The sequence below is a fragment of the Meles meles genome, chromosome X (assembly GCF_922984935.1).
Source record: "Meles meles chromosome X, mMelMel3.1 paternal haplotype, whole genome shotgun sequence".
Taxonomy (NCBI): Eukaryota; Metazoa; Chordata; class Mammalia; order Carnivora; family Mustelidae; genus Meles; species Meles meles.
This window is the reverse complement of record NC_060087.1, coordinates 48,199,284-48,223,244: the sequence shown is the minus strand read 5'-3', so window position 1 is coordinate 48,223,244 and position 23,961 is coordinate 48,199,284. Positions and strand designations below refer to the sequence as shown.

The 23,961-nt window shown below is 39.6% G+C and overlaps 1 protein-coding gene and 1 pseudogene across 2 annotated transcripts in view; one reads left to right on the top strand and one right to left on the bottom strand.

Moving 5' to 3' along the window:
- The window catches only part of PFKFB1 (6-phosphofructo-2-kinase/fructose-2,6-biphosphatase 1), a 123,883-nt gene that overhangs the window by 59,137 nt on the left and 40,785 nt on the right, over window positions 1–23,961 (top strand). The window lies entirely within an intron of this gene.
- On the bottom strand, window positions 4,690–5,212 carry LOC123934988 (annotated as a pseudogene).

Genomic DNA, 23,961 nt, shown 5'->3' with positions numbered 1-23,961 from the left:
TTGAGTCTGTTGGGTTTTCTATAAAGAGTTTCATGTCATCTGCAAATAGTGAAAGTTTGTCCTCTTCTTTGCTGATTGCTTTTATTTCTTTTTGTTGTCTGATCACTGTGGCTAGGACTTCCAGTGCTATGTTAAATAACAGTGGTCAGAGTGGACATCCTTGTTTTGTCCCTGACCATAGAGGGAAAGCCCTCAGTTTTCCCTCACTGAGGATGATATTAGCTGTGGGTTTTTCATATATGGCCTTTATTTTGTTGAGGTATGTTCCTTCTAAATCCTTGTTGAGGGTTTTTTTCATGAATGGATAATGTACTTTGTCAAAAGCCTTTTTTGAAATTATTAAAATGATCATATGGGTCTTACCCTTTCTTTTATTAATGTGGTGTATTACATTGATTGATTTGTGAATATTGAAACACTTTTGCAACTCAGGAATAAATCCCACTTGATAGTGGTGAATGATTTTTTTAATGCATTGTTCGATTAGGTTTGCTAGTATTTTTGAGAAGTGTTGCATCCATGTTCATGAGAGCTATTGGCCTGTAGTTCTCTTTTTTAGTGGAGTCTTTATGTGGTCTTTGTATCTGGGTAATGCTGATCTCATAGAATGAACTTGGACATTTTTCTTCCTTTTACATATTTTTAGAACTGTTTGAGAAGAATAGATGCTCACCCATTGGTAAAATTTGTCTGTGAAGACAGCTGGTCCTGGACTTAGTTTGTTTTGAGTTTTTTGATTACTCATTCAGTTTCTTTGCTGGTTATCAGTCTGTTCAAGTTTTGTACTTCTTCCTTTTTCAGTTTTGGTATTTTATATGTTTTTAGGAACTTATCCATTTCTTCCTTCATTTATTTGGCATATAGTTTTTCATAATATTTTCTCATAATTGTTTATATTTCTATGGTGTTTGTTGTTATTTTTTTTCTTTTCACTGTGCAGCTTGGTTGTTTTCTCTATCTTCCAGCTTGCTGATCCATTCTTTGCTTCTTCTAATATATTATTCATTACATCTAGTGTGTTTTTAATTTCAATTATTAACTTCTCCATCACTGATTTTTTTTTAAGATTTATTTATTTTAGAGAAAGAGAGAACAACCTGGAGGGACAGAGGGACAGGTAGAGAGAATCCCAAGCAGACTCTGCACCAAGTGTGGAGCCTGACACAGGGCTTGATCTCATGACTCTGAGATCACGACCTGAGCCAAAACTAAGAGTCAGATGCTTAACTGCCTCTGCCACCCAGGTGCCCCGATTTGTTCTTTTTTTGTATTTTCTATCTCTTTGTTGAATGTCTCACTGAGATCCTCCATGCTTTTCTCAAGTCCAGTAAGTTTCTTTATAACCATTACTATGAACTCTTTATCAAGCATATTGCTTATCTGTTTCATTTATCTGTTTTACTATGATTTTATCCTGTTCGTTCATTTGGGACATATTCTTCTGTCTCCTCATTTTGTCTTACTATCTGTGTTTTTTTCTATGTATTAGGAAAGTCAGCTACGTTGACTTGCAAGGAGTGGTTTTATTAAGAAGAGATCCTGTGGAAAAAAATGGATGGTATTTTGATAGGGATTGCATTAAATGTGTAGATTGCTTTAAGTAGCATAGACATTTTCACAATATTTATTCTTCCAATCCAGGAGCATGGAACATTTTTCCATTTTTTTGTGTCTTCCTCAATTTCTTTCATGAGTACTTTATAATTTTCTGTGTATAGATTCTTAGTCTCTTCGGTTAGGTTTATTCCTAGGTATCTTATAGTTTTGGGTACAATTGTAAATGGGATTGACTCCTTAATTTCTCTTTCTTCAGTCTTGTTGTTGGTGTAGAGAAATGCAACTGATTTCTGTGCATTGATTTTATATCCTGACACTTTACTGAATTCCTGTACAAGTTCTAGCAGTTTTGGAGTGGAGTCTTTTAACAAATAATCCTAAAATTTATATGGAACCAGAAAAGACCTCGAATAGCCAAAGGAATATTGAAAAAGAAAGCCAAAGTTGGTGGCATCACAATTCCGGACTTCAAGCTCTATTACAAAGCTGTCATCATCAAGACAGCATGGTACTGGCACAAAAACAGACACATAGATCAGTGGAACAGAATAGAGAGCCCAGAAATCGACCCTCAACTCTATGGTCAACTAATCTTCGACAAAGCAGGAAAGAATGTCCAATGGAAAAAAGACAGCCTCTTCAATAAATGGTGCTGGGAAAATTGGACAGCCACATGCAGAAAAATGAAATTGGACCACTTCCTTACACCACACACGAAAATAGACTCCAAATGGATGAAGGACCTCAATGTGAGAAAGGAATCCATCCAAATCCTTGAGGAGAATGCAGGCAGCAACCTCTTCGACCTCAGCTGTAGCAACACCTTCCTAGGAACAACTGCAAAGGCAAGGGAAGCAAGGGCAAAAATGAACTATTGGGATTTCATCAAGATCAAAAGCTTTTGCACAGCAAAGGAAACAGTTAACAAAACCAAAAGACAACTGACAGAATGGGAGAAGATATTTGCAAACGACATATCAGATAAAGGGCTAGTATCCAAAATCTATAAGGAACTCAGCAAACTCAACACCCAAAGAACAAACAATCCAATCAAGAAATGGGCAGAGGACATGAACAGACATTTCTGCAAAGAAGACATCCAGATGGCCAACAGACACATGAAAAAGTGCTCCTCGTCACTCGGCATCAGGGAAATACAAATCAAAACCACAATGAGATATCACCTCACACCAGTCAGAGTGGCTAAAATTAACAAGTCAGGAAATGACAGATGCTGGCGAGGATGTGGAGAAAGGGGAACCCTCCTCCACTGTTGGTGGGAATGCAAGCTGGTGCAACCACTCTGGAAAACAGCATGGAGGTTCCTCAAAATGTTGAAAATAGAACTACCCTATGACCCAGCAATTGCACTACTGGGTATTTACCCTAAAGATACAAACATAGTGATCCGAAGGGGCACGTGTACCCGAATGTTTATAGCAGCAATGTCTACAATAGCCAAACTATGGAAAGAACCTAGCTGTCCATCAAGAGATGAATTGATAAAGAAGATGTGGTATATATATACAATGGAATACTATGCAGCCATCAAAAGAAATGAAATCATGCCATTTGCGACGACGTGGATGGAACTAGAGCGTATCATGCTTAGTGAAATAAGTCAGTCGGAGAAAGACAACTATCATATGATCTCCCTGATATGAGGACATGGAGAAGCAACATGGGGGGGTAGGGGGATAGGAGAAGAATAAATGAAACAAGATGGGATTGGGAGGGAGACAAACCATAAATGACTCTTAATCTCACAAAACAAACTGGGGGTTGCTGGGGGGAGGTGGGATTGGGAGAGGGGGAGGGGGCTATGGACATTGGGGAGGGTAAGTGCTATCGTGAGTGCTGTGAAGTGTGTAAACCTGGCGATTCACAGACCTGTACCCCTGGGGATAAAAATACATTATATGTTTATTAAAAAAAAAAAAGTTTGGAAGGGGAGGCGAACCATAAGAGACTATGGACTCTGAAAAACAACCTGAGGGTTTTGAAGGGTCAGGGGTGGGAGGCTGGGGGAACAGGTGGTGGGTAATGGGGAGGGCACGTTTTGCATGGAGCACTGGGTGTTTTGCAAAAAGAATGAATACTGTTACGCTGAAAAAATAAATAAAATGGGGGGGGGGAAGAAGAGATCCTGTGGTACCTTGTAGTGTAATGCCCCCTGTTCACCAGAACCTGTTGCTTCAGAGATGTGTCCTATGTGGGTTTTATGTACCCTACTGTTGTAGCTGAGCCTCATTTACTTGCAATCCAGTTGGCAGTGATGACCCACTTTGCCTGTTATTAGCTGGGTTTGGTCCCTGTATTGTTAAGGGGCCAGTCTGGTGCTGCTATGGTCTTATATTTGGGTGGTTTTGGCAGCCAGACTAGATGCTTATCTTCAGCCCATTTGCTAGGCTGCAGTCACACAACTACATGGTGGTGTCCCTAAAATTTCCTCTGAGAGGCATTTGTTGGTGGGTGGGATATGCAGTGAAACCAGATGTCTGCTCCCAGTACATCTGTTGGGGATGTAGTAGCACTGACCTGCAGGGAATTTTCCCTGCCTTGTACCCTGAGAGGCTTTTGTTTGTGACCAGGGCTGGAAGTCAGACCAGATGTTTCCCAGGGCTGCAGAAACACTGATAGTTTCTGATAGTGCCCAGAGAGGGCACTCTTTCTGCACTGCTAGTTATAAGGCTCAGCTGCTGGGGCTGTGACTGTACTGGTGTGTGTGGGTTTCTTACCTTCTCCCCAGGGTAGGAGTCACATTGGAGTAGTGCTTGTTTCTGCTAGGGCTTCTTGCAGGGTGGGCTATGTCAGGAACTACCTTAGGGGAATTCCTGCCATGTGGGGCAGGTTGAATGGGGTGGATCCACAGAAGAATTTGAGGGTGGGTGCACAGTGTTAGCAAAGTAGGTGAAGAGTGCTCATGCTGGTTCGCACCGGTGCCTGACTATCTAGGCTGTGGGGAGAGAGAAATGGCACCCACCAGTTCTTTTGTGCTTGGAGAAATCTCATGAGGTTTTCTGCCACTCCAGCACACTTTCTGTAATTAGTAAATAAATTCCTTATACGTATACTCCAGGTTTAAATTGCTGCACCTATGCTGTCTTGGTGGGACTTTTGTTATGCTATATCTTTTTTTTTTTTTTTTTCAGCCTCCAAACCGTTTATTTGTCCAGACTTGGAAGTGGGGGGGGCGGGTGTCGCTGTGCGGGTGGGGGGCGAAGTGGGCACAATATTGAGGGTGGCAGGGCCTGGTGCTGGCGGGTTGGGCAGGCGTGGCCCTCAGGCGAAGGTGGAGCCTTTCCAGCCCACGTTGGCTTCCTTCCTGTCGTAGTAGTTGGTGTAGATCCTATCCGGGCTGACTCTTACTGGCCGCACAGCAGCTTGCTGTAGGAGCGGTTCTGCGGGCCTCCGATCTTGCCGATGCTGTGCAAATTGCAGAGCGCGCGCGGCTCACTGGAGCCGCTGAAAGCCATGAGGGGGTCTGGGACCACGTGCACCGCGATGTACTCGTCCCGCGAGCACTCCCTGTCCCTGCTCCCTCCCGGCAAACCTGGGCGGGCTTTCCCTTTGCCAGTGCCAGCTGCTGAGTGAGCTCGGAAAGGAGTCCGTGGGGCACGGCGGCGCGGGGGACGTTGGTGTTCACCACGAACATCGCCGTGCTATCGGGAAAACAGCGGGGACTGGTGCACGGGAACTAAGCGCTGCGCCTCCCTCTGCAGCCCGGGAACCTGAGCTAGGAGACCTGTTATGCTATATCTTTAAGAGCAGGGATTCAGTTTCTATAGCACTCCAGCTCTTCCAGAGCGGAGCGCGCTGATTTTTAATGGACCCAGTATTAAGGCTGGCTTATCATAAAAACTCAGGAAGTTAAGCCCCACTAGTTTTCAAATCAAATATTATGGGTACTTGTCTTCCCAGTGCAGGGCTCCTGTGTCTGGGGTACCTGGTGTGGGGTCTGCTCATATCCTTTCTCTTTGCTTTTTCATGGTTGGTCTCATTTGTGGTTAATCCCACTGGGTGTTTTGTTCCCACGTGAGTTTCTACCCTTCCTATCTTTGAAATGTGTTCTCCTCTCTATGATTAACCATGGAAAGTCTGTTCTAAACATCCTCGGGTCATCTTCTGGGTTGGATACACTGATGTAGCTTTTATCCAGGTGTGTCTATGGGAGGAGGTGAGCTTAGAATCTTTTTACTCTGCCATCTTCCCAGAAGTCACAGTTTCTATTTGTTTTCTGGGCCATCTGGTCCATTCTTCAGGTGGGAAAATTTCCCCATGATAAACCACTAAGTCTATTTATTTCTCACAGTTCTGGAGGCTGGAAGTCCAAGTGGAAGGTGCCAGTTAGTGAGGTTTGATTCTGATGCCCCTTCTTTTGGCCTTGAACATCATTTATTTTATTTTTATTTTTAAAGATTTATTTATTTATTTGAGAGAGAGAGGAAGGGCAGAGGGAGAGAATCTTCCAGGAGACTTCCCACTGAATGTAGAGCCCAATGCAGGACTCCATCTCATGACTTATGAAATCATGACCTGTGTTAAAACCAAGAGTCAGACATTTAACCAAGTAAAGTACCCAGGCGCCCATGGCCTTGAACATCATTTGATATGTTTTTTTTGTTAACTACATATCTGGGCTGGTGAAATGCTTGTTCGTATTTTTTTGCAAATCTTTGAATTAGATTTTCTTTTACTGTTCAGTTTTAGGTGTTTATAATTCCTGTCACACCAGATACATAATTTTCAAATATGTTCACCAAGTATATGGCTTTTTTATTAACATATAAGGTATTGTTTGTTTCAGGGGTACAGGTCTGTGATTCATCAGTCTTACACAATTCACAGCACTCACCATAGCACATACCCTCCCCAGTGGCATCACCCAGCCACCCATCCCTACCACCTCCCTCCCTTCCAGCAACCCTCAGTTTGTTTCCTGTGATTAAGAGTCTTTTATGGTTTGTCTCCCTCTCTGGTTTCATCTTCTTTCATATTTCCCTCTCTTCCCCTATGATCCTCTGTCTTGTTTCCCAAATTCCTCATATCAGTGAGATCATATTCTCTGATTGACTTATTTCTCCTAACATACTATCCTCTAGTTCCATCCACATCATTGCAAATAACAAGATTTGGGGGGTTTAGATGGCTGCATAGCATTCCATTGTGTATATATATATACCACTTCATCTTTATCCATTCATCTGTTGATGGGTATCTATGCTCTTTTCATAGTTTGGCTATTGTGGACATTGCTGCTATAAACATTTGGGTACACGTGCCCCTTCAGATCACTGTGTTTATGTCTTTAAGGTAAATACCCAATAGTGCAATTACTGGGTCATGGGGTAGCTCTATTTTCAACTTTTTGAGGAACCGCCATACTGCTTTCCATAGTGGCTGCACCAGCTTGCATTCCCACCAACAATGTAGGAGTGTTCCCCTTTCTCCACATCCTCACCAACACCTCTCAGTTCCTGACTGGTTAATTTTAGCTATTCTAACTGGTGTGAGGTGGTATCTCACTGTGGTTTTGATTTGTACTTCTCTGATGCCAAGTGATATTGAACACTTCTTCAATGTCTTTGACCATTTGGATTTCTTCTTTGCAGAAATGTCTGTTCATGTCTTCTGCCTATTTCTTGATTGGATTATTTGTTCTTTTAGTGTTGTTTGATAAGTTCTTTATAGATTTTGGATACTAGCCCTTTATCTGATATGTCATTTGAAATATCTTCTCCCATTTTGTTGGTTGTCTTTTGGTTTTGTTGACTGTTCCATTTGCTATACAAAAGCTTTTTATCTTGATGAAGTCCCAATAGTCCATTTTTTGCCCTTGCCTTTGGTGATGTTTCTAGGAAGAAGTTGCTGTGGCTGAGGTTGAAGAGGTTGCTGCCTGTGTTCTCCTCAAGGATTTTGATGGATTCCTGTCTCACATTGAGGTCTTTCATCCATTTTGAGTCTATTTTTGTGTGCAGTATAAGGAAATGGTCCAGTTTTATTCTTCCACATGTGGCTGTCCAATTTTCCCAACACTATTTGTTGAAGAGACTGAATTTATTCCATTGAACATTCTTTCCTGCTTTGTCAAAGATTAGTTGACCATAGAGTTGAGGGTCCATTTCTGGGCTCTCTACTCTGTTCCATTGATCTCTATGTCCAGTTTTGTGCCAGTACCATACTGTCTTGATGATGACAGCTTTGTGATAGAGCTTGAAGTCTGGAAGTGTGATGCCGCCAGCTTTGGTTTTCTTTTTCAACATTCTTCTGGCTATCCAGGGTCTTTTCTGGTTCCATATAAATTTTAGGATTATTTGTTCTATGTTTTTGAAAAAAAAATGAATGGTATTTTGAAAGGGATTGCGTTAAATGTGTAGATTGCTCCAAGTAGCATAGACGTTTTCACAATATTTGTTCTTCCAGTCTATGAGCATAGAACATTTTTCCATTTCTTTGTGTCTTCCTCAATCACTTTCATGATTATTCTGCAATTTTATGAGTACAGATTCTTTGCCTCTTTGGTTAGGTTTATTCCTAGGTATCTTATGGTTTTGGGTGCACTTGTAAATGGGATCAACTCCTTAACTTCTCCTTCTTCTGTCTTGTTAATGTATAGAAATGCAACTGATTTCTGTGTATTAATTTTATAACCTGACACTTTATTGAATTCCTGCATGAGTTCTAGCAGTTTTAGAGTAGAGTCTTTTGGGTTTTCCACATAAAGTATCATACCATCTGCATAGTGAGAGTTTGACTTCTTTGTTGCTGAATCAGATGCTTTTTATTTCTTTTTGTTTTATGATTGCTGGGGCTAGGACTTCTAGTACAATGTTGAATAACAGTGGTGATACTGGACAGCCCTGCTGTGTTCCTAACCTTAGGGAAAAGATCTGTTTTTCCCCATGAGAATGATATTTGTTGTGTGCTTTTTATAAATGGATTTGACAATACTGAGGTGTGTAGCCTCTATCCCTACACTTTGAAGAGTTTTGATCAAGAAAGGATGCTGTATTTCATCAAATGCTTTTCCAGCATCTTTTGAGGGTATCATATGGTTCTTGTTCTTTCTTTTATTAATGTATTGTATCACATTGATTGATTTGAGGATGTTAAACCAACCTTGCAGCCCAGGACTAAATCCCACTTGGTCGAGGTGAATAATCCTTTTAATGTACTGTTGGATCCTTCTGGCTACTATTTTGGTGAGAATTTTGCATCCATGTTCATCAGGGATATTGGTATATAATTCTCCTTTTTGATGGGGTCTTTGTCTGGTTTTGAGATCCAGGTAATCCTGTCCTCATAAAATGAGTTTGGAAGTTTTCCTTCCATTTCTATTTTTTTTTAACAGTTTCAGGAGAACAGGTACTACTTCTTCCTTAAATGTTTGGTAGAATTCCCCTGGAAAGCCATATGGCCCTGGGCTCTTGTTTCTTGGGAGATTTTTCATGACTGCTTCAATCACCTTACTGGTTATCAGTTGTTCCAATTTTCTATACTTTCCTGGTTCAGTTTTGGTAGTTTATATGTCTCTAGACATGCATCCATTTCTTCCAGATTGTCCAATTTGCTGGTGTATAGTTGCTCATAATATGTTCTTATAATTGTTTGTATTTATTTGGTGGTGGTTGTGATCTCTCCTTTTTCATTCATGATTTCATTAATTTGGGTCCTTTCTCTTTTCTTTTTGATAAATCTGGCCAGGGGTTTATCAATCTTATTCTTTCAAAGAATGAGCTCCTAGTTTTGTTGATCTCTTCCACTGTTCTTTTGGTTTCTATTTCATTGATTTATGCTTGGATCCTTATTATTTTTCTTCTTCTGCTGGGTTTATGCTTTATTTGCTGTTCTTTCTCTAGCCTCTTTAGGTGTAGGGTTAGGTTTTGTATTTGAAACCTTTCTTGCTTCTTGAGAAATACTTGTATTGCTATATACATTCCTCTCAGGCACCTTTGCTGCATCCCAAAGATTTAGAACAGTTGTGTTTTCATTTTCATTTGTTTCCATGAATTTTTAAAATTCTTCTTTAATTTCCTGGTTGACCCATTCATTCTTTAGTAGTATACTCTTTAGCCTCCATGTGTTTGAATTCTTTCCATCTTTTCTCTTATGATTGAGTTCTAGTTTCTAAACATTGTGGTCTGGAAACATGGAGGGAATGATCCCAATCTTTTGGTACTGGTTGAAACCTGATTTGTGACACAGGATGTGATCTATTCTGGAGAACGTTCCATGTGCACTAGAGAAGAAGGTGTATTCTTTTGCTTTGGGATGGAATATTCAGAATATATCCATGATGTCCATTTCTCCAGTATGTCATTAAAAGCCTTTATTTCCTTGTTGATCTTTTGCTTAGATTATCTGTCCATTTCAGTGAGTGGGGTGTTGAAGTCCCCTACTATTATTGTAATATTGTTGATGTGTTTCTTTGATTTTGTTATTTGGTTTATATAACTGGCTGCTCCCATGTTACAGGAATAGATATTTAAAATTGTTAGATCTTCTTGTTGGACAGACCCTTTGAGTATGATACAGTGTCCTTTCTTATATCTTAGTATAGTCTTTGCCTTAAAATCTAATTTGTCTGATATAAGGATTGCCACCTCAGCTTTCTTTGGATGTCCATTAGCGTGGTAAATTGTTTTCCACTTCCCAATTAATTCTAGAGGTGTCTTTGGCTCTAACATTAGTTTCTTGTGGACAGCATATTGGTGGGTCTTGTTTTATTTGTTTGATTGTTTGTTTGTTTTTGTTTTTGCTTTTAATCCATTCTGATACCCTGTGTCTTTTGATTCAGGCATTGAGCCCATGTACATTCAGAGTAACTATTGAAATATATGAATTTAGTGCCATTGTATTGTCTGTAAGGTGACTGTTACTGTATATTGTCTCTGTTCCTTTCTGGTGTGTTACTTTTAGGCTCTCTCTTTGGTTAGAGGACCCCTTTCAATATTTCCTGGACGGCTGGTTTGGTGTTTGCAATTTTTAAAAATTTTTGTTTGTCCTGGAAGCTTTTTATCTCTCCTTCTATTTTCAATGACAGCCTAGCTGGATATAGTATTCTCGACCACATATTTTTCTCACTTAATGCTCTGAATATATCATGCAAGTCCTTTCTGGCCTGTCATGTCTCTGTGGATAAGCCTGCTGTCAATCTAATACTTCTACCATTGTGGGTTACAGACCTCTTGTCCTGAGTTGCTTTCAGGGTTTTCTCTTTGTCTCTGAGACATGTAAGTTTTACTATTACTATTACTATTTACTATTACTATTAGATGATGGGTTGTTGACCTATTTTTATTGTGCCTCCTGGATTTTGATGCTTGTTTCCTTCCCCAAATTAGGGAAGTTCTCTGCTATAATTTGCTCCAATATACCTTCTGTCTCTCTCTCTTTCTTTTTCTTCTGGGATCCCAATTATTCTAATCGTGTTTCATCTTATGGTATCACTTTGTCTCTCAAATTCTCCCCACATGGTCCAGTAGTTGTTTATCTATCTTTTTCTGACTTTCTTTATTCTCCATTATTTGGTCTTCTATATCACTAATTCTCTCTTCTGCCTCATTTATCCTAGCAGTAATGGCCTCCTTTTTTTTTATTGAACCTCGCTAATAGCTCACAATTTCAGCCCCTCTCATTTTCCAAGCCAATTTCCATGGGTGCTTGTATTCCCTATGTGGGATCCCCTGTGTGCTAGTCTGTCTTTCACCCTCTTCTGCAACTGCAGCTCCTTCTCCACCATGGTGACCATGATCTCTTTCTCTCTGCTTTTTTCACAATCCTTACCTTCTTTGATGTGAGCTTTTCTCTACCTTTAGTTGTGGAATTTGTTTTGCTAGTCTTCAGCTTGGTTTGGGGGTTATTTAGGATGATTGATAGTTATCTAGCTGTATTTGTGGGACAAGGGAAGCCTAGAGTTTTCCTACTCTACCACCATCTTCCCAGATTTGTTTCTTTTTTATCTTTTCTTTTTTTTTTTTTGCTTTTCCTCATCTTATTTGAGCATTTTTCATGATCCCATTTTATTGCTTGTGTTTACTTATTGTTTATATATATATTTGTACTTTCCTTTTTTGGTTTTTTTCTTTACTTTTTTAGTGGTTCTCCTAGGGTTTATGATATATGTTTTAAAATAATTTTGGTTCACCTTCAAATAACACTATATTACTTTACATGTAGAACAAGTAACTTATAACAGAATATTCCCAGATTCTTCCTCCCTTTCCTTGTGTCATTTTTGTATTTATTTCATTTTGATATATGCTATGAACACCCAATACATTATTACTATTACTGCTTTTGACAGTAATCTTTTAGAACAATTAGGAATATGCAAAATAAAAGGTATATTTTGCCTTAATTTATTCCTTTTCCAATGTTCTTCTTTAATGATGTACATCCAATTTTATGACATATATCAGATCTTTTCTGCCTAAATATTATTCATTAAGATTTCTTATGTGACAGGTCTGCCTGTGATGAGTTTCCTGTTTTTGTTTGTCTGAAATAAAAGTATTTATTTTGCCTTTATTTTTAAAGGACATTTTTCCTGAATTTAGAATTCTGCATTGACAGGGTTTGTGGGGCTTTTTTGTTGTTGTTGTTTTGCTGCTGTTGTTTACTTTCAATAGTTGAATTTTTTTTTATTTCACTATCTTTTTTCTTTATGTGACTTCTAACAAGAAATCCAGTATAATTCTCCTCCTTGTTCTTCCATAAGTAAGGTGTTCCTACCATGCCTTTTTCCTGGCCTCCTTCAGTATTTTATTTTTTTTTAAGATTTTTTAATTTATTTATTTGACAGAGAGAGAGAGGTCACAAGTAGGCAGAGAGGGAGGCAGAGAGTGAGGGGGAAGCAGGCTCCCAGCCAAGCAGACACCCCGATGCAGGGCTCGATCCTAGGACCCTGAGATCATGACCCGAGCTGAAGGCAGAGGCTTAACCCACTGAGCCAACCAGGTGCCCCTTCAGTATTTTATTTTTGTCTGATCTTCTGCAGTTTGAATTTGCTATGTCTAGGTGTGGTGTGCTTCTTTTTAAAGTTTTATTTATGCTGGTTAGTATTCTCTGAGATACTGGAATCTGTGGTTTGTTGTTAATAACTCAATTTTGGAAAATTTTGCAAGTTCTTTCTTCAAATATTTCTTCTTTCCCATTATCTCCCTCTTCTCATTCCATTATTCTAATTACATATATATTACATTCTATATATATAATATATTCTAATTACATATATATATGTATATATATGATATTTGTGGGTTATTTATAAGTTACATATATATTACACTAGTTGATACTTTTCCAAGTTCATGGATGTTTTGTTCTGGGTTGTTTTGTTCTGTTTGTTTTAACTATATTTTTCTGTCTGCATTTTACAGTGTGTAATTTCTACTGATCCATCTTCAAGTTCATATATTTCTCAGCTATGTTAAGTTCATTTTTGAGAACATTGAAGACATTCCTCATATCCATTACTGTGTTTTTCTCTTGCATTTACATTTGATTCTTTCTTATACTTTCCATCCCCATACTGAAATTATCTATCTGACCTTGCATGCTGTCTGCCTTTTCAATAAAGCTTTTAACTTATCAGTCATACCTATTTTAAATTCCCTGCCTGATAGTAACAATATGAGTATCATAACTGAGTCTGATACTGATGATTTCTTTGTCTCCAGACCATTTTTTTCTTGCCTTGATTCTTCCCTATGAGCTGCTCTCTGGAGACAATTATATTTTTCTTCCTTTGAAGGTGTAGTCTTCTATTATTTTACGTATTTTAGCCTGGTAATAGGGAAAAGGGAACTAATGACATTTCATGTTAACCTGATGAAGCCTCAGTCTTAGGCAGGATTATCCTCAGTCCTGGAGGTGTGACTTTCCCATGTGTTCCTGATTCTTCTTTAACTATAATGGTGGGCCTAGTCCATATTCCTATGCCTCCTGGGCTACAGCATTTTTTCCCCATTTTCCTTCTCCAGGTTGGTGAGTTTCTACCAGTGTCCTCAGTTTCTGTTGCCCTTACTTCTTTAGATTAAGGCTTATTTTCTTTAGGGGAGATGGAGTAGATTGGTCTCAGCAGAGTTGCAATAATGTTGGGCATTCCACTCTGTCAGCTTCAGTTAATTTCCACCAGTGCGCTCAAACTACAGTTGCATTCCCTTTCTCTGTGAAGACTAAGGCTTTTGTTTCATACAATGCAAACGGAGAATGGCCTGGGAACAATTTCAGCAAAAGCTGTTATTTTTTTTTCAGCATAACAGTATTCATTGTTTTTGTATCACACCCAGTGCTCCATGCAATACGTGCCCTCTCTATTACCCTCCACCTGGTTCCCCAAGCTTCCATCCCCCACACATTCAAAACACTCAGGTTGTTTTTCAGAGTCCATAGTCTCTCATGGTTCATCTCCCCTTCCAATTTCCCTCAATGCCCATCTCCTCTCCATCTCCCCATGTCCTCCATGTTCTTACTTGACTCTCTCTGCTTGACTTATTTCGCTCAGCATAATCTCTTCCAGTCCCATCCATGTTGCTACAAAAGTTGGGCATTCATCCTTTCTGATGGAGACATAATACTCCATCGTGTATATGGACCATATCTTCCTTATCCATTCGTCCATTGAAGGGCATCTTGGTCCTTTCCACAGTTTGGCGACCATGGCCATTGCTGCTATAAACATTGGGGTACAGATGGCTCTTCTTTTCACTACATCTGCATCTTTGGGGTAAATACCCAGCAGTGCAATTGCAGGGTCATACGGAAGCTCTATTTTTAATTTCTTGAAGAATCTCCACGCTGTTCTCCAGAGTGGCTACACCAACTTGCATTCCCACCAACAGTGGAAGAGGGTTCCCCTTTCTCCACATCCTCTCCAACACACGTGGTTTCCTGTCTTGCTAATTTTGGCCATTCTAACTGGTGTCAGGTGGTATCTCAATGTGGTTTTAATTTGAATCTCCCTGATGGCTAGTGATGATAAGCATTTTTTCATGTGTCTGATAGCCATTTGTATGTCTTCATTGGAGAAGTGTCTGTTCATATATTCTGCCCATTTTTTATATGATTATCTGTTTTGTGTGTGTTGAGTTTGAGGAGTTCTTTATAGATGCTGGATATCAACCTTTTGTCTGTACTGTCATTTGCAAATATCTTCTCCCATTCCGTGGGTTGCCTCTTTGTTTTGTTGACTGTTTCCTTTGCTGTGCAGAAGCTTTTGATCTTGATGAAGTCTCAAAAGTTCATTTTCTCTTTTGTTTCCTTTGCCTTTGGAGACATATCTTGGAAGAAGTTGCTGTGGCTGATATCGAAGAGGTTATTGCCTATGTTCTGCTCTAGGATTCTGATGGATTCCTGTCTCACGTTGAGTTCTTTTATCCATTTCAAGTTTATCTTTGTGTATGGTGTAAGAGAATGGTCGAGTTTCATTCTTCTACATATAGCTGTCCAGTTTTCCAAGCACCATTTATTGAAGAGACTGTCTTTTTTCCACTGGATATTTTTCCCGTTTTGTCGAAGATTAATTGACCATAGAGTTGAGGGTCCATATCTGAGCTATTTACTCTGTTCCACTGGTCTATGTGTCTACATTTATGCCAGTACAATGCTGTCTTGGTGATCACAGCTTTGTAGTAAAGCTTGAAATCGGGTAACGTGATGCCGCCAGTTTTGTTTTTGTTTTTCAACATTTCCTTAATGATTCGGGGTCTCTTCTGATTCCATAGAAATTTTAGGATTATTTGCTCCAGCTCCTTGAAAAATACCGGTGGAATTTTGATCAGAATGGCATTAAAAGTATAGATTGCTCTAGGCAGTATAGACATTTTAACAATGTTTATTCTTCTGATCCAAAAGCATGGAACAGTCTTCCATCTTTTTGTGTCTTCTTCAACTTCTTTCATGAGTGTTCTGTAGTTCCTCAAGTACGGATCCTTTACCTCTTTAGTTAGGTTTATTCCCAGGTATCTTATCATTCTTGGTGCTATAGTAAGTGGAATCAATTCTCTAATTTCCCTTTCTGTAGTTTCATTGTTAGTGTATAAGAAAACCACTGATTTCTGTACATTGACTTTGTATCCTGCCATGTTACTGAATTGCTATATGAGTTCTAGTAGTTTGGGGGTGGAGTCTTTGGGGTTTTCCATATAAAGAATCATGTCATCCGTGAAGAGAGAGAGTTTGACTTCTTCCTTGCCAATTTGGATACCTTTTATTTCTCTTTGTTGTCTGATTGCCGTTGCTAGGACTTCAAATACTATGTTGAACAAGAAAGTTGAGAGTCGGCATCATTGTCCTGTTCTTGATCTCAATGGGAAGGCTGCAAGCTTTTTGCCATTGAGGACGATATTTGCTGTGGGTCGTTCATAGATAGATTTTATGAAGTTGAGGAATGCTCCCTCTATTCCTATACTTTAAAGCATTTTAATCAGGAACGGATGCTGGATTTTGTCAAATGCTTTTTCTGCATCAATTGAGAGAACCATGTGGTTCTTCTCTCTTCTCTGATTGATTTGTTCTATCACACTGATTGATTTGCGAATGTTGAACCATCCTTGCAACCCAGGGATGAATCCCACTTGGTTATGGTGTATAATCTTTTTAATGAGTTGCTGGATACTGTTTGTTAGGATCTTGTTGAGAATCTTTGCATCCATATTCATCAGTGATATTGGTCTGAAATTCTCCTTTTTGGTAGGGTCTTTGCCTGGTTTGGGGATCAGGGTAATGCTGGCTTCATCAAAAGAGTCTGGAAGTTTTCCTTCTGCTTCAATTTTTTGAAACAGATTCAGGAGAATTGGTGTTATTTCTTCTTTGAAAGTTTGGTAGCATTCCCCAGGGAATCCGTCAGGTCCTGCGCTATTCTTTTTTGGAGGTTTGATCACTGCTTCAATCTCATTACTAGATATTGGTCTATTCATGTTGTCAATCTCTTCCTGGTTCAGTTTTGGGAGTTTATACTTTTCCAGGAATGCATCCATTTCATCTAGGTTGCTTAGCTTATTGGCATATAAGTGTTGGTAATAATTTCTGATGATTGTTTGTACTTCCTTGGTGTTAGTTGTGATATCTTCCTTTTCATTCATAATTTTATTAATTTGGGCTTTCTCTCTTTTCTTTTGGATTAGTGTGGCCAATGGTTTATCGATCTTATTGATTCTTTCAAAAAAACAGCTTCTAGTTTCATTGATACGTTCTACTGTATCTCTCGTTTCTACCTCATTGATCTCTGCTCTAATCTTGATTTTTTCCCTTCTTGTGTGTGGAGTTGGTTTGATTTGTTGTTGATTCTCCAGTTCTTTAAGGTGTAGAGACAGCTGGTGTATTCTGGATTTTTCCATTTTTTTGAGGGAGGCTTGGATGGCTATGTATTTCCCCCTTAGAACCGCCTTTGCTGTATCCCATAGGTTTTGGACCAAACTGTCTTCATTCTCATTGGGTTCCATGAATTGTTAAAGTTCATCTTTGATCTCCTCGTTGATCCAAGCATTCTTAAGCAAGGTGGTCTTAGGTTCCAGGTGTTTGAGTTCCTTCTGAACTTTTCCTTATGATTGAGCTCCAGTTTCAAAGAAATGTGATCTGAGAATGTGCAGGGAATAATGTCAGTCTTTTGGTATTGGTTGAGTATCTGTGACCCAGTATGTGGTCTATTCTGGAGAAAGTTCCATGTGCCCTTAGAAGAATGAGTATTCTGTTGTTTTAGGGTGGAATGTTCTGTATATGTCTATGAGGTCCATCTGGTCCAATGTTTCATTCAATGCTCTTATTTCTTTATTAATTTTCTGCTTCAATGATCTGTCTATTACTGAGAGAGGTGTATTAAGATCCCCTACTATTACTGTATTCATATCAACATGACTCTTTATCTTGATTAATAGTTTTCTTATGTAATTGGCTGCTCCCATATTGGGGGCATAGATGTTTACAATTGTTAGATCATCTTGGTGGATAGTCCCTTTAAGAATTATGTAGTGTCCTTCTGTATCTCTGACTACAGTCTTTAGTTTAAAATATAATTTATCTGATATGAGAATTGCTACCCTGGCCTTCCTTTGAGGCCCATTGGCATGAAAGATGCCTCTCCATCCCTTCACTTTCAGTGTGTGTGTATCCTTAGGTTCAAAATGGGTCTCTTGTAGACAACATATGGATGGGTCATGTCGTTTTATCCAGTCTGCAACCCTGTTTCATTTTATGGGTGCATTTAGGTTGTTCACATTGAGTGATTATTGATGGATAGGTTTTGATTGACATTGTGTTACAGCTGAAGTCTTTCTGTCTGGAGATTGTCTCTATATTTCTCTTCAATGATATTCTTAGGATTTTTTCTCTTTTATAGGACCCCCCTTAATATTTCCTGCAGTGTTGGCTTGGTGGTTGCATAGTCTTTTAAGCCTTGCCGGTCTTGGAAACTATCTCTCCATCCATTCTGAATGTCAGTCTTGCTGGATAAAGTATTCTTGGCTGCATAATCTTCTCAATTAGTACTCTGAATATATATTGCCAGCCCTTCCTGACTTGCCAGGTATCTGTGGACAGGTCTGACATTATTCTAATGGGCCTTCTTCTGTATGTGAGGAGGTTCTTTGTTCTAGCTGCTTTTTTTTTTAATTTATTTATTTACAGCATAACAGTGTTCATTGTTTTGGCATCACACCAGTGCTCCATGCAGTACGTGCCCTCCCTATTACCCACCTCCTTGTTCCTCAACCTCCCACCCCCCCGCCCCTTCAAAACCCTCTGGTTGTTTTTCAGAGTCCATAGTCTCTCATGGTTCATCTCCCCTTCCAGTTTCCCTCAACTCCCTCTCCTCTCCATCTCCCCATGTCCTCCGTGTTCTTTGTTATGCTCCACAAATAAGTGAGACCATATGATACTTGACTCTCTCTGCTTGACTTATTTCGCTCAGCATAATTTCTTCCAGTCCCGTCCATGTTGCTACAAAAGTTGGGTATTCGTCCTTTCTGATGGAGCCATAATACTCCATTGTGTATATGGACCACATCTTCCTTATCCATTCATCCGTTGAAGGACATCTTGGTTCTTTCCACAGTTTGGCGACCGTAGCCATTGCTGCAATAAACACTGGGGTACAGATGGCCCTTCTTTTCACTACATCTGTATCTTTGGGGTAAATACCCAGCAGTGCAATGGCAGGGTCATAGGGAAGCTCTATTCTTAATTTCTTGAAGAATCTCCACGCTGTTCTCCAGAGTGGCTACACCAACTTGCATTCCCACCAACAGTGTAAGAGGGTTCCCCTTTCTCCACATCCTCTCCAACACACGTTGTTTCCTGTCTTGCTAATTTTGGCCATTCTAACTGGTGTCAGGTGGTATCTCAATGTAGTTTTAATTTGAATCTCCCTGGTGGCTAGTGATGATGAACATTTTTTCATGTGTCTGATAGCCATTTGTATGTCTTCATTGGAGAAGTGTCTGTTCATATCTTCTGCCCATTTTTTGATATGATTATCTGTTTTCTGTGTGTTGAGTTTGAGGGGTTCTTTATAGATCCTGGATATCAACCTTTTGTCTGTACTGTCATTTGCAAATATCTTCTCCCATTTGGTGAGTTGCCTTTTTGTTTTGTTGACTGTTTCCTTTGCTGTGCAGAAGGTTTTGATCTTGATGAAGTCCCAAAAGTTCATTTTCACTTTTGTTTCCTTGGCCTTTGGAGATATATCTTGAAAGATGTTGCTGTGGCTGATATCGAAGAGGTTACTGCCTATGTTCTCCTCTAGGATTCTGATAGATTCCTGTCTCACGTTGAGGTCTTTTATCCATTTTGAGTTGATCTTTGTGTACGGTGTAAGAGAATGGTCGAGTTTCATTCTTCTACATATCGCTGTCCAGTTATCCCACCACCATTTATTGAAGAGACTGTCTTTCTTCCATTGAATATTTTTTCCTGTTTTGTCAAAGATTATTTCACCATAGAGTTGAGGGTCCATATCTGGGCTCTCCACTCTATTCCACTGGTGTATGTGTCTGTTTTTATGCCAGTACCACGCTGTCTTGGGGATCACAGCTTTGTAGTAAAGCTTGAAATTGGGTAACGTGATGCCGCCAGTTTTGTTTTTGTTTTTCAACATTTCCTTAGCAATTTGGGGTCTCTTCTGATTCCATACAAATTTTAGGATTATTTGCTCCAGCTCTTTGAAAAATATCGGTGGAATTTTGATTGGAATGGCATTAAAAGTATAGATTGCTCAACATTGAAAAATCCAGAACACACCAGCTGTCTCTACACCTTAAAGAACTGGAGAGTCAACAACAAATCAAACCAACTCCACATGCAAGAAGGGAAATAATCAAGATTAGAGTAGAGATCAATGAGGTAGAAACAAGAGATACATTAGAACGTATCAATGAAACTAGAAGCTGGTTTTTTGAAAGAATCAATAAGATCGATAAACCATTGGCCACAATAATCCAAAAGAAAAGAGAGAAAGCCCAAATTAATAAAATTATGAATGAAAAGGGAGAGGTCACAACTAACACCAAGGAAATAGAAACAATCATCAGAAATTATTACCAACATTTATATGCCAATAAGCTAAGCAACCTAGATGAAATGGATGCATTCCTGGAAAGCTACAAACTCCCAAAATTGAACCAGGAAGAAATTGACAATCTGAATATACCGATATCTACTAACAAGATTGAAGCGGTGATCAAAAACCTCTCAAAAAACAAGAGCCCAGGACCTGACTGATTCCCTGGGGAATTCTACCAAACTCTCAAAAAAGAAATAACACCAATTCTCCTGAAGCTGTTCCAAAAAATTGAAGCAGAAGGAAAACTTCCAGACTCTTTTGATGAAGCCAGCATTACCCTGATCCTTAAACCAGGCAAAGACCCTACCAAAAAGGAGAATTTCAGACCAATATCACTGATGAATATGGATGCAAAGATTCTCAACAAGATCCTAGCAAACAGGATCCAGCAGCACATTAAAAAGATTATCCACCATGACCAGGTGGGATTCATCCCTGGGTTGCAAGTTTGGTTCAACATTCGCAAATCAATCAATGTGATAGAACAAATCAATCAGAGAAGAGAGAAGAACCACATGGTCCTCTCAATTGATGCAGAAAAAGCATTTGACAAAATCCAGCATCCGTTCCTGATGAAAACGCTTCAAAGTATAGGGATAGAGGGAACATTCCTCAACTTCATAAAATCTATCTATGAAAGACCCACAGCAAATATCATCCTCAATGAGAAATAGCTTGCAGCCTTCCTGTTGAGATCAGGAACATGACAAGGATGCCCACTCTCACCACTCTTGTTCAACATAGTATTAGAAGTTCTAGCAACGGCAATCAGACAACAAAGAGGAACAAAAGGTATCCAAATTGTCAAGGAAGAAGTCAAACTCTCTCTCTTCGCAGATGACATGATTCTTTATATGGAAAACCCCAAAGACTCCACCCCCAAACTACTAGAACTCATACAGCAATTCAGTAACGTGGCAGGATACAAAGTCAATGTACAGAAATCAGTGGCTTTCTTATACACTAACAATGAAAATACAGAAAGGGAAATTAGAGAATCAATTCCATTTACTATAACACCAAGAACCATAAGATACCTGGGAACAAACCTAACCAAAGAGGTAAAGGACCTGTACTCGAGGAACTACAGAACAGTCATGAAAGAAATTGAAGAAGACACAAAAAGATGGAAGACTGTTCCATGCTCTTGGATTGGAAGAATAAACATTGTTAAAATGCCTATACTGCCTAGAGTAATCTATACTTTTGATGTCCTAGCTGCTTTTAAGAAGGTCTGTCTAGAATCATAATTCTTCATTCTAACTATCAGGTGTCGTGAGGACTTTGAGAATCTAAAATCTTGGCAGGAAACTGCTCTGCCTCTAGTACATGAACGTTGTTTCCATTCGTGATATTGGGAAAATTTTCATAGACAACTTGTTCCACTATATTTCTAGACTTCTTTCTTTTTCCTCCCCTTCAGGGATTCCAATAATTCTGACGTTGGAACGTTTCATGGCATCATTTATTTCCCTGATTCTGTTTTTGTGGCTTCTGAGCTGTTTGTTTCAGGTTTCCTCCTGATCCTTGCTCTCTATCTGTTTGTCCTCCAGATCATTGATTCTATCTTCTGTCTCAGTTACCCTAGCTTTTAGAGAATTTAGATTAGATTGGAACTCATTGAGAACATTTTGAACATCATCCCTGGTGGCTTTCAGTTCTCCCCTAACATTGTGGTCATCATCCCTGGTGGCTTGCAATTCTGCCGTAATCAATTCTGTTTGGTCATCCATGGCTTTCTCCAACCTAGCTATTGCCTGGATAATTGTTAGCCTGACTTTCTTTTCTGACATATTGTCTATGTTGATAGCCATTAGCTCTGTTGCAGAAGGTCCATCCTCCGTATTTTTCTTCTGTTGTGGATTCCTCCTCCTAGTCATTTTGGTGAGAGATGACTGAACAGATGCAGCTGGATGTATCTATTGTGGTGCAGTCAAGGTGTACACTTCTGTGCAATCAGGATTCCCCACCCAAATGAGAGAAAAAAGAAAAGAAAAAGAAATAGAGAAGAAAGAAAAAAAAGAAAAGTAAAGACAAAAGAGAGAGAGAGAGAGGCAGGAAAAAAGGGAAGATAAAAGAGAAGGCTCAGCCCAAATGGGCCCCAAGGTAAGATTTATGAAGTATACAAACAAAATTTGACAAACAAAAAGACTGATAAAAGTATAGACAAGAGAAATATATATATATACATATATATATAAAGACTGATAAAAGTATAGACAAGAAAAAATATATATATACACACATATATATATGTGTATATATATATTTAAAGCAAAAAAAGGAAGAACCTCATCAGAAAGAACCCCAAGTATAAGATTCATATACTATCAGGACAAACACCAATACACAGAAACACTGGTGGAAGGAAAAGATGGGAGAGTGGTTATAAATTCTCAGTGTGGGCAAGGAAGGTTATTTTGATTCTTCCTGGATGTATCTTGATGTTTTTGTTAAGGGACTCAACTTTCCTAAGATAAAGGGGGATTAAAAATTGGTTTGCCTATAGGGGTAGCATTGATTGGGGAAAGGGGATTACCTTGAAGTTTAACTATATATGTATGTTGGAAAATAAAAATTAAAAAAGAATAAACTAGACTAAACTAAATTAGAATTAAAAAAATTAAAAAAATAGAAAAGCAAAAGAAAAGCATGGGTGATTGTATCAAAAAGTTCAGGGTAGAAGGTTATTAAGGAATTTGATGTAGTGGACATCTCACTGTGATGGTAAATAGGTTAAAAAATTATCTATATGTATATTTTTAAAAAGAACCAGAATAGTGGTAAAGAGTTAAAAATAAAAGTTGTATTTATGAAGTAGTGGTGGTTGTTCTCTTGTCGTCTTTTTTTTTTTTTTTCTTCCTTCCTGGTTGGTTTTCTGGGGGAGGGGCCTGTGATGTGGGTTTTCAGACAATGATGTTCCTTGAATTAGGTCCTCCCGCCTCCCTCAAGTGGGTGGGCTCTGAGGAAACCATTTTTTTCAGGCTTTTGTTCTCTGGAGGTTTTTATGTTCTTTCATCTGTTTTCTCTCGCCTTGACAGCTTTTGATGGTTTTTGGAGGTTTAGAGGAGAGCAAACTGCACCCAGATCTCCCTCTCAGAGAGAAGCCTCAGAATGCTCTGCAGAGCTGCTGGCAGAGTAGGTTCTGAGTCAGGGTCCCTGGGGATGCAGGATCTCCTCCTTGTACCCAATACCACGGCAGCGGCAGCTGTCTGGGCAGCTCCAGACCGCCAGAGAGGTTCCCAGCAGCAATTGCACACTGAGATCTTCCCGCTGGCCCAGGCTGGGAATGCCTGGTTTTTCAGGATGTCAGAGCTCCAGGCTAGCACCTGTGCGCACCTCTCCCAGGGGAGGGTGTGGTATGTGCGCGTTTCAGGAATGTCATCTGGCCAGGCCCCCAGCCAGAACGGGAGCTGGAATCCAGGTGTTCTTGGGCACGCTGGTGGCTCAGGGACCAGACCTGGTTTCTCTGCCACACTCTCTCTGGCTCAGCACCAGGGGAGGCTCTCCTGGGTCCAGGGACTTAAGCCCCTGTCCCTAACCACCCGGATTCCCACAGTTTCTCCCCGTGATCCTTTGCTTTTTTTTTTTTTTTTTTTTTTTTAGTGCTTTCAACCAGACTCCAAGCTAATGCTGGTCTCCAGATGCAGAGCAGTCTCGTATTGGGGTATTACTTTCCAATTGGTTGCCTCTGGTGGCTCCCTCCCCATTTTGTTTATCTTCCAATATCAGTCTGATGTTCCCACTCTACTTACCTGCCACTGGCATCTTCTGCTCCTGTAGAGATCCAGACGTGTATAATTCTGATCTCAGGCTGATTTCATGGGTGATCGGAGTTCTTTGGT